General features: G+C 46.1%; 1 long non-coding RNA gene across 1 annotated transcript in view; it reads right to left on the bottom strand.

Annotated features, from left to right (window-relative positions):
• Positions 1 to 470: 470 nt before the first annotated feature.
• The window catches only part of LOC308513588, a 33107-nt gene continuing 20480 nt past the window's right edge, over positions 471 to 13097 (bottom strand). The window contains exon 2 of the long non-coding RNA XR_013995560.1: positions 471 to 837. This is a non-coding gene — a long non-coding RNA (uncharacterized lncRNA). The remainder of the gene's footprint in view (positions 838 to 13097) is intronic.

The following is a 13097-nucleotide window of genomic DNA, read 5'->3' as shown; positions in this document are numbered from 1 at the left end:
AAGTGGGTGAGAAGGAGGGACTTCCCAGAAGTGACCTTGCCGGTTCTTCCCTGAGGACCGGCCAGGAGGGAAGGGCTGCCGGTGACAGGAAGAGCAGTGTGGGTCACACACTAGGAAGCAGGCCCACCTGCTACTGGGAGACCCTGCACGCAGTACCTCTAGGCCCTGGGAGAGCCATGGGAATGGAACTCCGACCTTGACATTCGCCTGCAGTCTTGTACACAGAAGAGGCAGACAACTCCTAGACCATGGGTTACACATTTTTCCTTCTTGGAGAGTGTCCCCTGTCAGGGCAGAGGCTGCTGCCCAGGGCAATCAAGCACCTATTCTGATGATCTGTAGGCGGCGCCTGGGAAGCTGGCCAGGTGTCCTAGCATGCTGGAAACCCACCTGATTTTGTCATGCCTACTTAATTTGCCTGCTTAACTTAGCTGTTGATGTGTTCAAGCAGCAAAACACATAGCCTCTGAGACTTTTCCATATATTTATTTGTTAGCCTTCCACAGCCACTTTTTTCCTGGACGGGTCTGTGGCATGCACTTTCTGGCATCCCTTGACCTCTGACCTCCCCGTACCTGGTCTCTTGCCCACACCACCAGCTTTCACTTCCCCATACAACCTCACTCCAACATTCTGGGCCATCTTTAACACTGGCGGGCTTGGGCTCAGCTTTTTGTAGTCTGTCACTACTGTGGGAGGCCATGGAAGGGTGTCAGGCCAGATCGCCTAAGAAGGGATCCCATCTTCTGAAGAAGTCAAGGGTCCAGGCCCTCTGTCCAGACGCTGTCAGACTTACGTGTAGGTATCCTTGCTTGGACCACTGTGCCAGCCTTTTCCCTGTAAGGGAGGAATCAGAACATAAGGAGTGTAGTTAGTGACATGAGGGTGAGCTGCAAGAGGAATGGCACCAAGAAACCTGGGAATGCCTCTGGCCTCTTCCCTCAGCTCCCCTGGCATTTGAACAGTGGTCCCTCACTCAGCCCCTATTCTTGTTTGCTCAAACCATACCTCCCACATCACGGGCCCCACAAGGGCCCCTGCAACCCATCGGGCCCTGCTGAGCACATGCAGCCGGAAGCCGTCCTGCAGAAGTTGCCTTTGTATACTGCGTCTTTAGCTATCCTCCTTTAGTGGCCCCTTCATCCTCCAGGGATAGCACTCAGCTTGACTCCAGGCCCTGGGGAGTAAGGCTCCATACAATCTACCCAGCTGGGGCCCCTGCTGTCTAACACCCAGCACCGTCCACCCTGGTCCCAGGACCCATCTCTGACCCTCAGTGTGTGTCAGGCATAACCTCCCTCCGGGGAAGATTTCTCCCCTCGGCCATGGCCTGGCTCCTCCCTCAGCCCTTCCACCAGAATGCTGATTTCTCCCTCCCACGCTGCCTCGTCCCACCATCCTTCAGCCCGGCCCCGGCCCCCACTTCCGGGAGCTCCTCTGGCTATCCCAACATGATCGATCTCTCTCTTTTCTGATATACCTGATATCCTGCCGCCTTTACAGTCTTCCCCCAAGACATTATACATGATGGTTTTCCATTAGGAAGTATGTGGGATGTGGGACCTAGTGTCCTGCACTCAAGGTCTGCCTCTCCCACTTCCTGGGCCAAGGAAGTTGGGCCCCTCGCTTGCCCATCTGCATATGATGTATGTGACTCTGTAACTATCCCTATGCCCTTCAAGAGCAGGCCAGAGTTTGGCTAAAAACAAATAAAACCAATACTTGCTTGCAATTCTGTTCCCACTCGTGTAAGACAGGGATGACAGTGTGAGGTGTGTTCCCAGATTCTTAGGGCTACCACAAGAACCAGATGTTTGTGAAACCACTTTAGGAAAGGTAAAGATTTACAACAGGTATTATTGTGCCTATGCAGTAAACTCCTGTGGAATGAAAAGATTTAACATTTGTAATATCAATTATGTGAGAGCAAGCCCCAAGATCTGTCACATGGAGTAAGTAATGGGTAATTTTACTCAAGCACAAAGGTGACCCAGACGCGTACTGTAAGCCTAGGGTTCCGGGGGCAGCAGCCTGCTTGCAGCCAAGTGTCACTGACCATCCGGCGTTAGAGTCACAAGGACATAACCAGTGCTTCCTCTGGCTTTATCCATATGCAATAACTTCTGCAAAGTGGTTAAAAACACGATCAAACCATGGAATTTTCTTTGTGAAATTCCACTGGTCATCAAGTGGAAGGTAACACTTTAGCAAATGGTAAAAATGCCGTTTTTTTGTTGTGTCAGAGGAGAGTGAACAGAAATCTGCTTGCTTTTCTCGCACACTCATGTTTGAAAGAAGCCTGTACAGGCACATCTGCATTCAACTGTGGAGCTGTGTCAGGTGTCTGGACACAACTTCCAAATGCCAACGGCCTGCTTTAGGCCCCATTCTCAGGATGTGGGAATAAACACAGTGGCCTTTATCCCAGGCTGCCCTGATGTTCATACCACAGTGGGTTGAGAAGTACGTGGAGAGTAATGGTGCATGGTGTAAGAAAGCGAAATCCTTATCTTTCATGAAGAAGTCAACTTTTCTGAGACTTGATAGATAATGGAAAAAGAAGGAATAAGTGTATCATTGGGAAACAGCTAAACAGTTTAAAGAGATTGTTTCTGAGAAGTGAAGATAGGGATGGGAGGGGTGGAGCCAGGGACTATTATAAAAATAACAATAAATAACCTGGGTTATTAGCCTTGTTGAATATTAATCTTTCTAAGCTCAGACCAATATTTTAATTTAAAGGAAAAAAAATAATACATGAAAATATCCCTAAACTAAAAGACACAAGTCTCCGGATTAAAAGGCCCAAGTCCCACACTGGCCAGTGCTTCTCAGTGGTTAGATTCCCAAAGGGTTGTAGACTTAATTCCCGGTCAAGGGCATGTACCTGGGTTGCAGGACAGATCAATGTGTCTCTCTCACATTGATGTTTCTCTCTCTTTCTCAAATAAATACATAAATAAATGGAAATAAAAATAAGAAAAATAAAAGACCCAAGTTCTAAGTTTGCCAGATTTAGCAAAAACAAATCAAACAGAAATGGTTTTCCAGTTAAATTTCATAAACAGTGAGTAAACTTGCGGTAAAAGTATGTTCCAAAAGTACTCATAGTTTATTTGAAATTTAAATATAATAGGCATCCTCTATGCCAAATATATGCAGACTAAGGTACAAAGTCATGATATTGCAACACACCAAGGATAAAGAGAAGAAGTTAACTCCCAGATGGAAAGAAATGTCGCATACAAAGAAATCAACTTCTCATGGCAAGGTTGGGTGTTCAGAAGCAGCAGAGCAATGCCTTCAAAATTCTGAAGAAAAATGACATCCATTCTGAAATTTTACACCGTCTAATCATTAATGAAGTTTGAGAATTAAATGAAGGCGTGCAAAGTTTCAAAAATGTGCCTGCCCTTTACCCTTTCCTATAAAATGTGTGGAGGGTTTGCCCCAGCGAAAGAAGAAACACCAGGAAAGAAGAAAAGATGTGCAGGGAAAGGAGACTCAGCACCGGAGAGGAGGCGGTGCATCCCAGGACACAGCGGTGCTGGGGCGGAGGCAGCAGGCAGGACCGGAGCAGGGCACTGGGAGGCTCCGGAATGCAAGACTCCAGGGGAAAGGAACCCGGAGAAAGCCTGACGCTTCAACCACATGGACAGTGGTGTTTAGATGGGTTTTCCAACTCTGTTGGGGGTTTAGAAAGAGTTATAAAGAGCTACACAGAAAATTAAGCAGGTGAAGAAAATTAGGGAGTTATCAACAAAATGTTTACAAGAGTTTAAGTGAACATTGTCATGGTATACTGCTTGGCAATGCGGAAAATAATATTTTCTAGTAATGGTAAATATATACATTAAACATAGATTTAACCAATCAGTTATGTTGGAAGCAGAGAAAGTGGGCACATAGTTTCATACAAAAGTAAAAGGTGATGTCCCATCACCCCGGGTAAAGTCAGTCCTTATAGCAGCCCACAAGGCCCTACACAACAGAGTTGCCCCAACTTCGCATTCTGATCTTATTCCTCATTGCTGTCCCCTTGACACCTTGCTCCAGCAACAGGGGTACTTTGCTGTTCTGTTCCCAGTTACACCATATGTCCTCCCACCTCAGGCCTTCGCACTTGCTATTGCCTTTGCTTAGAATACCCTCCCTCTACACACCCACAGGGGTCTTCCTCCCGTCCTTCATGTTAGAGATAAAACACTTAGCCCTTCCACCTTGCGCCATGCTTGCCCTTTCCCTTGTCACCCCCGTCTCGTACTCACCACGTTCCCCCACCACAGGGCCTTTAGACACGCTGTTCTCTCTGCCTGAAATGCTGTTTCTAGACCCTTTCCCTATTTACCTCCTGTCCATCATTCAAATATCAGCTAAAGAGCCATTAAATCAAAGCCCCGTATCTTAGGTTCTTGTAGTACAGGTATGTGGATCTCCATATTTGTAACACTTGCCACAATTGCAATTTTACATTTGGGCTTGTTGGATTAACATCTGCTTCCACCAGCACCATCGACACTAACACCCCCACACAATCATAAGCTCCATTAAAGCAGGAAATCATTTGTTTTATTTATCATTATATCCTCATTGTCTATACATAGTAGAGGCTCAATAAATGCATATGGAATAATTTGTTGAAATACTTCCTTTTATTACTGCAACAACCAATATGTACTGCTTGGGTATAACAATTAGTCATCTGTCTCATTCCTACCCTACAATTCTAGGACTAGGAGACCGCATGCTATTTCTCTAAAGCCCTGCCACTCACTTTCTCTAGACGTCCAGTTCCCATCTTCACACATAAATTCTGGAAATGTGTATTCACATAAAATACACAAAAGACTATGTGTTGTATGGGGTTTCTATCTTGGTGAGCTAACATATTATAAACCCTTCCTCACACTTTGCCATTTAAACACAATCATTCACGATATATCTCCTGCACTTCACATATGACCTTCAAATACCTAATCTTCCTTCATATTTCAGCTCAGACTCCATTGGCTGAATTCCAGAGCACAACTGATTGAGGCTGGAGATTCCCCATTGTAAGCAAAACTAATGGTTTTTATCTTGTCTCAATTCTACTAAGTTTAACACCTATGGTCTGTTTCCCCTCATGTTTATAAAATAAGGGCACAAATGCAACAGAAAGAGAAAAGATGGTGACACTGACTGGCTGACAGGGCCACCATGAGAATGACCATTTGTCAGCAAATGAACAAAATTCTAATTCCAGCGTAAGGTAGAGGACTCGGGGGTTCTAAATGTGAGCATCTAATGTTGAGCTCACTTGTTTACACTACCTGATAATCCAGTACCAATATAAGCCTTTGCTGAGTAAAACCTGTTTGAATTCATCCAGTTTTACTTCTACTTATTTAGAATTGTATGATAAACCAAATATTTTTAAAGTTTATTCTATAGAACTAGAGACTTGGTGCACAGATTCGTGCACTGGTGGGGTCCCTAGGTCTGGCCTGTGGGGATCAGGAGAAACCAGCAGTTCTACACCCCCTGAGGGATGTAATAGTGTGCCAAGCCCTGGCAGGGCACCGTGTTGTTCCCAGTCATCCCAGCCCCGCTGTGCCTGCCACCACTGCCGTTCAGTAGGCTCACGGCCACTCCACTGCAGTCTCCACACACCCATCCTAGAGCAATTCTGGCATGTCCATAACCAAGGAGAGGCTGCAGGCTGCCTCCCAGTCAGTACTGATGCTGTTCCTGATCCCAGCCGGTCCAAATGGGGAGGGGTGCACAAGGGGAGTGTCCAAGGGAGAGGCTCGTGCTGCCACAGCTGTGTTTGCCAGCCATGAGCCCAGCGTCTGGCACCCATTGGGTCAGCTGAGTGGCGTTCCCACTGTGGGAGCACACTGACCACCAGGGGACAGCCCCTGTGTTGAGCATCATAGCTATTGATCGACTGGCTGAACTGTCACTTAGGCTTTTATATATAGACTAGAGGCCCAGTGCACAAAAATTTGTGCACTTGGGGGGGGGGGTCCCTCAGACTGGCCTGTGCCCTCTCGCAGTCTGGGACCCCTCGGGAGATAATGACCTGCTGGCTTAGGCCTGCTCCCGGGTGGCAGAGGGAAGGCCCAATCCCTAGGTGCAGCCCCTGGTCAGGCTCAGAGCAGGGCCAATGGGGGAGTTGGGATGCCGCCCCCTGTCATGCACAGAGCAGGGTGGATCGGGAGGTTGCAATGCCACCCTCAGTCATGCTCAGGGTAGGGCTGATTGGGGGGTTGGGGCACCATCCCCTGTCACACTCAAGGCAGGGTCGATGGGGAGGTTGCGGGGCCACCCCCTGTCATGCACAGAGCAGGACCAATCAGGGGGTTGGGGCGCTGCCCCCTGTCACTCACAGAGCAGAGCCCATCAGGGGGGTTGGGGCTCCATACCCTGTCACGCACAGAGCAGGGTCGATCAGGGGGTTGGGGAACTCCCCCCTGTCACTCACAGAGTAGGGCCGATAGGGGAGTTGGGGTACCGCCCCCTATCACACACAGAGCAGGGCCCGTGGGGGGGGGTGGGGGTTGGGGTGCCGCACCCTGTCACACACAGAGCAGGGCCGATCAGGGGGTTGGGGCGCCGCACCCTGTCACACACAGAGCAGGGCCAATCAGGGGGTTGGGGCACCACAGCCTGTCACACACAGAGCCGCAGGGCAATCAGGGGGTTGGGGAGCTCCCCCCTATCAGGCACAGAGCAGGGCTGATCAGGGGGTTGGGGCGCCTTCCCCTGTCACGAACAAAGCAGGGCCGATAGGGAGGTTGTGACCCTGCCCCCTGTCACACACAGAGCCGCAGGGCGATCAGGGGGTTTGGGTGCTGCCCCCTGTCACGCTGATCCCGGTGCCAGGAGGCATATTACCCTTTTACTATATAGGATAGAGGCCTGGTGCACGGGTGGGGGCCGGCTGGTTTGCCCTGAAGGGTGTCCTGGATCAGGGTGGGGGTCCTCACTAGGGTGCCTGGCCAGCCTGGATGAGGGGATGATGGCTGTTTTCAGGCTGGCGGGTGACTGAAGCTCCCAACCACTCCTTTTTTTCTTTTTTTTTCTTTTTTATTCTGGGCCAGCTTTAGCTCTGAGGCTTGGCTCCAGCTCTTAAGCCTCGGCTGCTGAAAGCAGGTATCTGGTTTGTTTGGGTTCTATAATCGAAACACTGTTTCAACTCCAGCTCTGAGATCCCGCTGGCTGAAAGCAGGTTTCTGGGGTTTTGTTTAGCTTCTATATTTGTTACAATGTTTGAAACTACAAGCTCAGAGGCCTGCAGCGGCAGGCGGGGAACGTTGGAGTCCTCTGTCACTGAAGCAAGCAAGCCTCATGTTCGCTTCAAGCTGCCTGGCTGCCGGCCACCATCTTGGCTGGCAGTTAATTTGCATATCGCCCTGATTAGCCAATGGGAAAGGTAGCGGACATATGGCTAATTACCATGTTTCTCTTTTATTAGATAGGATACTAGGGGCCCGGTGCAACAAATTCGTGCACTGATGGGGGGGTGTCCCTCAGCCCAGCCTGCCCCCTCTCACATACTGGGAGCCCTCAGGGCATGTCCTAGTGACAGCTTAGGCCCGCTCCCTGCTCCCCTTGGGGATAGGGCCTAAGCTGCAGTCTGGCCTCCCTTTGTGGGAGGTGACCGGGCTGATCAGGGGAAGGCACTAGCCCCATCACCCACTGCTGCAGCCACTGCCAGTCACTGCAGCCAGCAAGGTTTTTTCATCAACACGGACTCCATGTTGAGCTCACTTGTTTACACTACCTGATAATCCTGTACTAATATAAGCCTTTGCTGAGTAAAACAAGTTTGAATTCATCCCACCCTGCCTGCAGTATGCAAATTAGCCGCTATCTTTGTTGGAGGTTAATTTGCATATCAAGTTGATTACCCAATGGGAGGCGTAGCGAAGGTACGGTCAATTACCATGTTTGTGATTAGATAGGATACTAGATAGGATACTATTATTAGATAGGATACTAGAGGCCCAGTGCACAAAAATTTGTGCAATGGCCGGGGTGGGGGGGGTGTCCCTCAGCCCACTTGTGCCCTCTCACAGTCTGGTACCCCTCGGGAGATAACCACCTGCTAGCTTAGGCCCGCTCCCCGGGTGGCAGATGGCAGGCTGATCCCTAGGTGCCTGCCCCGCCTCCCTGGGTTGCCCACAGGGCAGGGCCGATCAGGGGGTTGGGGTGCCGCCCCTGGTCCCACACAGGGCAGGGCCGATCTGGGACCTGGGGTGCTGCCCCAGGTCGCACACGGGACACCCAGGTGGGCCGGCAGATCGCTGCTGCCCCGCCCGGCTGCCCCGGGTCTGGTCGCACACGGGACTGCCCCCCCAGGATCGCAGATAGCAGGCCCCGATGGTGGCTGGGCAGGTGGGATGGCGCTGTCCCACCCTGCCTGCAGTATGCAAATTAGCCGCCATCTTTGTTGGCGGTTAATTTGCATATCACGCTGATTAGCCAATGGGAGGCGTAGCGATGGTATGGTCAATTACCATGTTTGTGTATTATTAGATAGGATAGATAAGACTATCAGGTTTATTCTTTTACATTAACTCCCCTCAGACACAAACTAAGGGAGTCTTACTTTTTTAATGTCTGCATTATAATACAATTACACAACTAAAGCTGAGAGTTTTCATTTGTGTATTATTAAAATACTCCTTCCTTTGCCCCCAAAGCAGTCTCTGGAAATAGCTATGAGGGATCATGTCTTCCAATGGGCTGCAGTCCCAGAGCGTGGACCTTGCCACATCAGCAGAGGAAATCTGGGACCATGATCTGGACGCTCCTCCCTCCTGCTGGACCCAGTGTGAATCACTGGCCCTCTTAATCTCCTGTCTATACTCACTGCTCTTGTCACTGTTTTCAGAGTTAGGCTCAACAGCTGTTTCACAACCATTCTTGGCATTTCTGTGAGTGATGTGGAATCTGGCATTCCTTGAAACCTTGAGCTTGATAAAATTTTGTTCCCCTCGGGTACATCACCAAATCCCTGTGCATCCCCAGAGAGGTGGAGAAGTGGCATGTGGCACGTTGGGGACTATGGTTTATATGTAGACACCCACAGAAAAATTGTCAGGATATTCTCCAGGCCTTGTGTCCACCACTATATATGTTTTGCAGTTTTATTGATATAGTAGAGGCCTGGTGCATGGATTCATACACCTGTGGGGTCCCTTGGCCTGGCCTGCAGGAATCGGGCTGAAACCATCTCTCCCACATCCCCCAAGGGGTCCCAGATTGTGAGAGGGTGCAGGCCAGGCCAAGGGACCCCACCAGTGCACAATTAGAGTTGGGGAATGTCCGTGGGAGGGCTCCAAGGCGTGTCTGGCCTGTCTCGCCCAATCCCAATCAGTTGGAACCCAGCAGCAAGCTAACCTACCAGTCAGAGCATCTACTCCCTGGTGGTCAGTGTGCATCATAGCAACTCGTCAAATGGTCAAACGGTGGAACACTTAGCACATTAGGCTTTTATTCTATAGGACAATTGACATACAGCACTATATAATTTTAAGATTGACTTACATATATTGTGAAATGATTACCACATAAGTTTAATTAACATCATCATCTCATATAGCTACAAAAGAAAAGAAATGCCTTTTTCCTTGTGTTGAGCACTCTTAGGATCTATTCTCTTCACAACGTTCAAATCTACTATACAGCAGTGTCAGCTGTAGTCATCATGTTGTACATTACATCCTAGTACTTACTTATTTTAAAACTACAAGTTTTTACCTTCAACCAATCCCTCTATATTGCCTCTGATAATCACTAATCTGATCTCCTTTTCTGTGAGTTTGGTGTTATTTTTTTATTTTTTTATTTATTTTCTATTCCACATGTAAGTGAGATCATACAGTATTTATCTTTCTCTGTGTGACTTATTTCACTTAACACAATGCCTTCAACGTCCATCCCTGTTGTCACAAATGGCAAGATTTCCTTCTTTTATGGCCAAATAATATTCCACCATTGTCTTTAAGATCAAGTGTAGGTTATAATCTATATATATAAAAGTCTAATATGCAAATTGTCCCCTTGAAAGTTCAACCGGGAGACTGGGAGTTCAATCGCTTGCACTGACCACCAGGGGGTGGTGTGGAATGAAGGAAGACCCTGGTCATCAGCTGAATGCCCCTATTGGCCCTGATAGCCAGCCAGGCCTAGGGACCCTACCCATGCACTAGGCTTCTAGTAGTCAACAAAAATGCAAATTAAACAAGATACTATTTCATGTCTATCAAATTAACAGTCCCCCTCCACAACTAGATTATTCAGAACTGGTTGGATAACATAAACACTCATTCAGAGCTGGTGATTTCTTTCGTCTGTTTGTCTCTCAGTTTCCATAACCAACATTACCCTTTTTCAAGATGGAAATAATTATTTCTGGTCCTAAAAGATACTCTCTCATTGCAAACAATTCAGGCACTGCATAAAATGTAAAAAGAAACTGAAATTCATGTACATCCCTTCAACCCAGAAAACAACACATTGATTTTGCAATTGCACAAAGCTGGTCTTAGCCCAGTCGCTTACTTGGTACCTCATCTGATAAATGGGAATAATGATTGAAGATGCTCACAGTGCGAGGATTTAAGATAATATTTGTAATTGCTAGCTGCGACCATTACTATTATTGATATACTTCCAGCCTTTTTATGCATAAATACATATATGTCATGTACATTTCTTATGTTCCCACAAAGTGGCTTTTGTGTGACAAAAAGATTATTTAGCAAATACATTACTTTGATAAATAAATAAATAATGTACTACAGTTCTAAATCTTTAAATCAAGTTCTTCCTGAAGTTTTGAGTTCAACTGACAAATTTTATGACTCTATTCATAAGCAGAGGTTGCCTCTTTTGTTTTTCAAAAGCCTGTGCTCCTAGAGAGAGTTTGAAAGCAATAAAGAGAGAACTCCTTGAAGGGTTTGTATTATGGATTGAATGTTCATGGTCCTTAAATTCGTATGCTGAAGCCCTAATCCCCAGTGTGGCTATATTTGGAGATGGGGACTTTAAGGAAGTAATTAAGCTTAAGTATGGTCATAGAGTGAGGCTGATCCCATGGGATTGGTGTCCTTATAAAAGAGTGAGACACTGGAGCTTGCACAGAGGAAAGGTCATGTGAAGGCACAGAAGGTAGGTCAGAGGTCAGCAGGAAGAAAAGAGCAGGGATCCAAACACCACTAGATGGTTAACATCCCTGAGGATGGGCAGCATTTGGAGGGTTGACTTTTGGGTGCATACATTTGTCCAAACCTGAGGCTCGGGCTCCCCACTGGGCAATGAAGCTGCATAGACACTGGTGGGTTTGTGAACTGAGATTTACCCAGTCCTAGAGTTGTCAGATTTAGCAAATGAAAGTACAAGAGCTGCAGGTAAATTGCAGTTTCAGATGATTTTGGAATATTTGCAACCCTCTTATACAAAAAAGTGGTCACTGCTTTCTGGAATTCAAATTAACTAGTCATCCTATATTTTATCTGGCCACCCTACCCAGTATGGGAGCAATGATCTGAAGGGCATGTTAGTAATGCACATCAAAACGGTTAAGCCATACAAAATTGTTAGCATGACAACTCCACTTCTAAGAATTTAGTCACAAAAAAATCATTAGATAATAGATAAACACATACAGGTAAGCATATTATTACCATATTGCTTATAATGAGTGAGTACATAGTTAGGGTATTTTTCTTCAAATGCATACAGCCTTAAAATGTTATTTTTTAAATCTATATTTATTAATATGAAAAGATATCTAGGATTTAAAATTAAATTTAAAAAGCTAATAAAATAATTTTAAGTTTGATTTTATTTTTAACTAAGTCTTTTATATGTGCAACTCACACACAAAAAAAAAATCTGAATAATTATACCAACATGTTGACAGGAGTCACCTCTAAATTGTGAGATTATTGGTGACTTTTACTTGGCTCCATATGCCTTCATGCATACAGTATTTTAATAATCAAAACAAAACAATAATGCTATTACAATTTTGAAAGTAAAAGTACTAGTAACTCTCCAAAAAGAATTATGCAAAAGTATTTTTTGATATTTATGTAATCTTACAATCTGAAGCAGCGAGTCCATGTGTAGATAGATTCAGGACCTCCTTACCTAAAGTCGTGGATGTGTTCCTCCTCCTATTTTGGTGTTGATTTATCTAAGCTATGTCATCTTTCTCTTGCCTAAGCCACAGAAAAACCTGGATGCATATTTGCTATTTTTGTTTATTTGTGTTTTAGGGGGAGGTGTTTCTTCTTTTTTTTTTTGGCTACCCTATATCTGTGTTATCCCTTCTTGTCATTACAGAGCACCAATATTCCTTCGGAGAAACCCTCTCCACACCCCATGCTCACTCCATGTGCTGTGGGTAAAACTATGTCCAATCGTGGCTCCAGGGGTGTACATGTAACCCAGATATGTCCAATCAGAGCATACCATTCCCCTGGCCTAATAATCTGCCCAGATAAGAGGATGAGGTGGAATTCTGACTGATGGAAATCAGATCCTGGATTTTTGGGGGGTTAAGAGAAGCATTCTTTCTATTGGACCAGAACCTGAGAGGCTATATGTCTGTAGTTGCTAGCCATCTTACCACCCTCTGAAGCCAACACAAACAGCAGAATTGCATTAATAGAGACGGGGAAAGTTTACCTCCTGGATCACCCTGTACCTGAAGCCCAATTTTATTTCATTTTTGAAGAAGTTCATTATTTTCAAGTAACTTAGCATGGACCTTAGATTTATCACAAATTCTCCAACAAAGGCTATAGTTAATTTAATTGATATGAGAATAAAATTAATTGGTTCTACTAGTACTAGGTGAAAACACTACTTATAGGTATGAGTAGAATTTTATAGGCAGAAACACCCTTACGAGTAGGGTTGGTGAGCATCCTGTATATACAAAACAAGTCTTGTATTTAATGATTTTGCCTTACTTTCTGTATTGGCTTTCTCAGGACACCCTAAATGTCCTCTATTCAGCTTTTTTCAATAAACTCCAAAAATTCAGCAGTTAGAGCTATATCTCAAATTAATCTGGGCATTTACTAAACTTGGTG

The sequence above is a fragment of the Myotis nattereri genome, assembly GCF_964212035.1.
Source record: "Myotis nattereri genome assembly, chromosome: 2".
NCBI lineage: Eukaryota > Metazoa > Chordata > Mammalia > Chiroptera > Vespertilionidae > Myotis > Myotis nattereri.
Note: the sequence above shows the minus strand (reverse complement) of the source record. Positions and strands in the feature narration are given on the sequence as shown.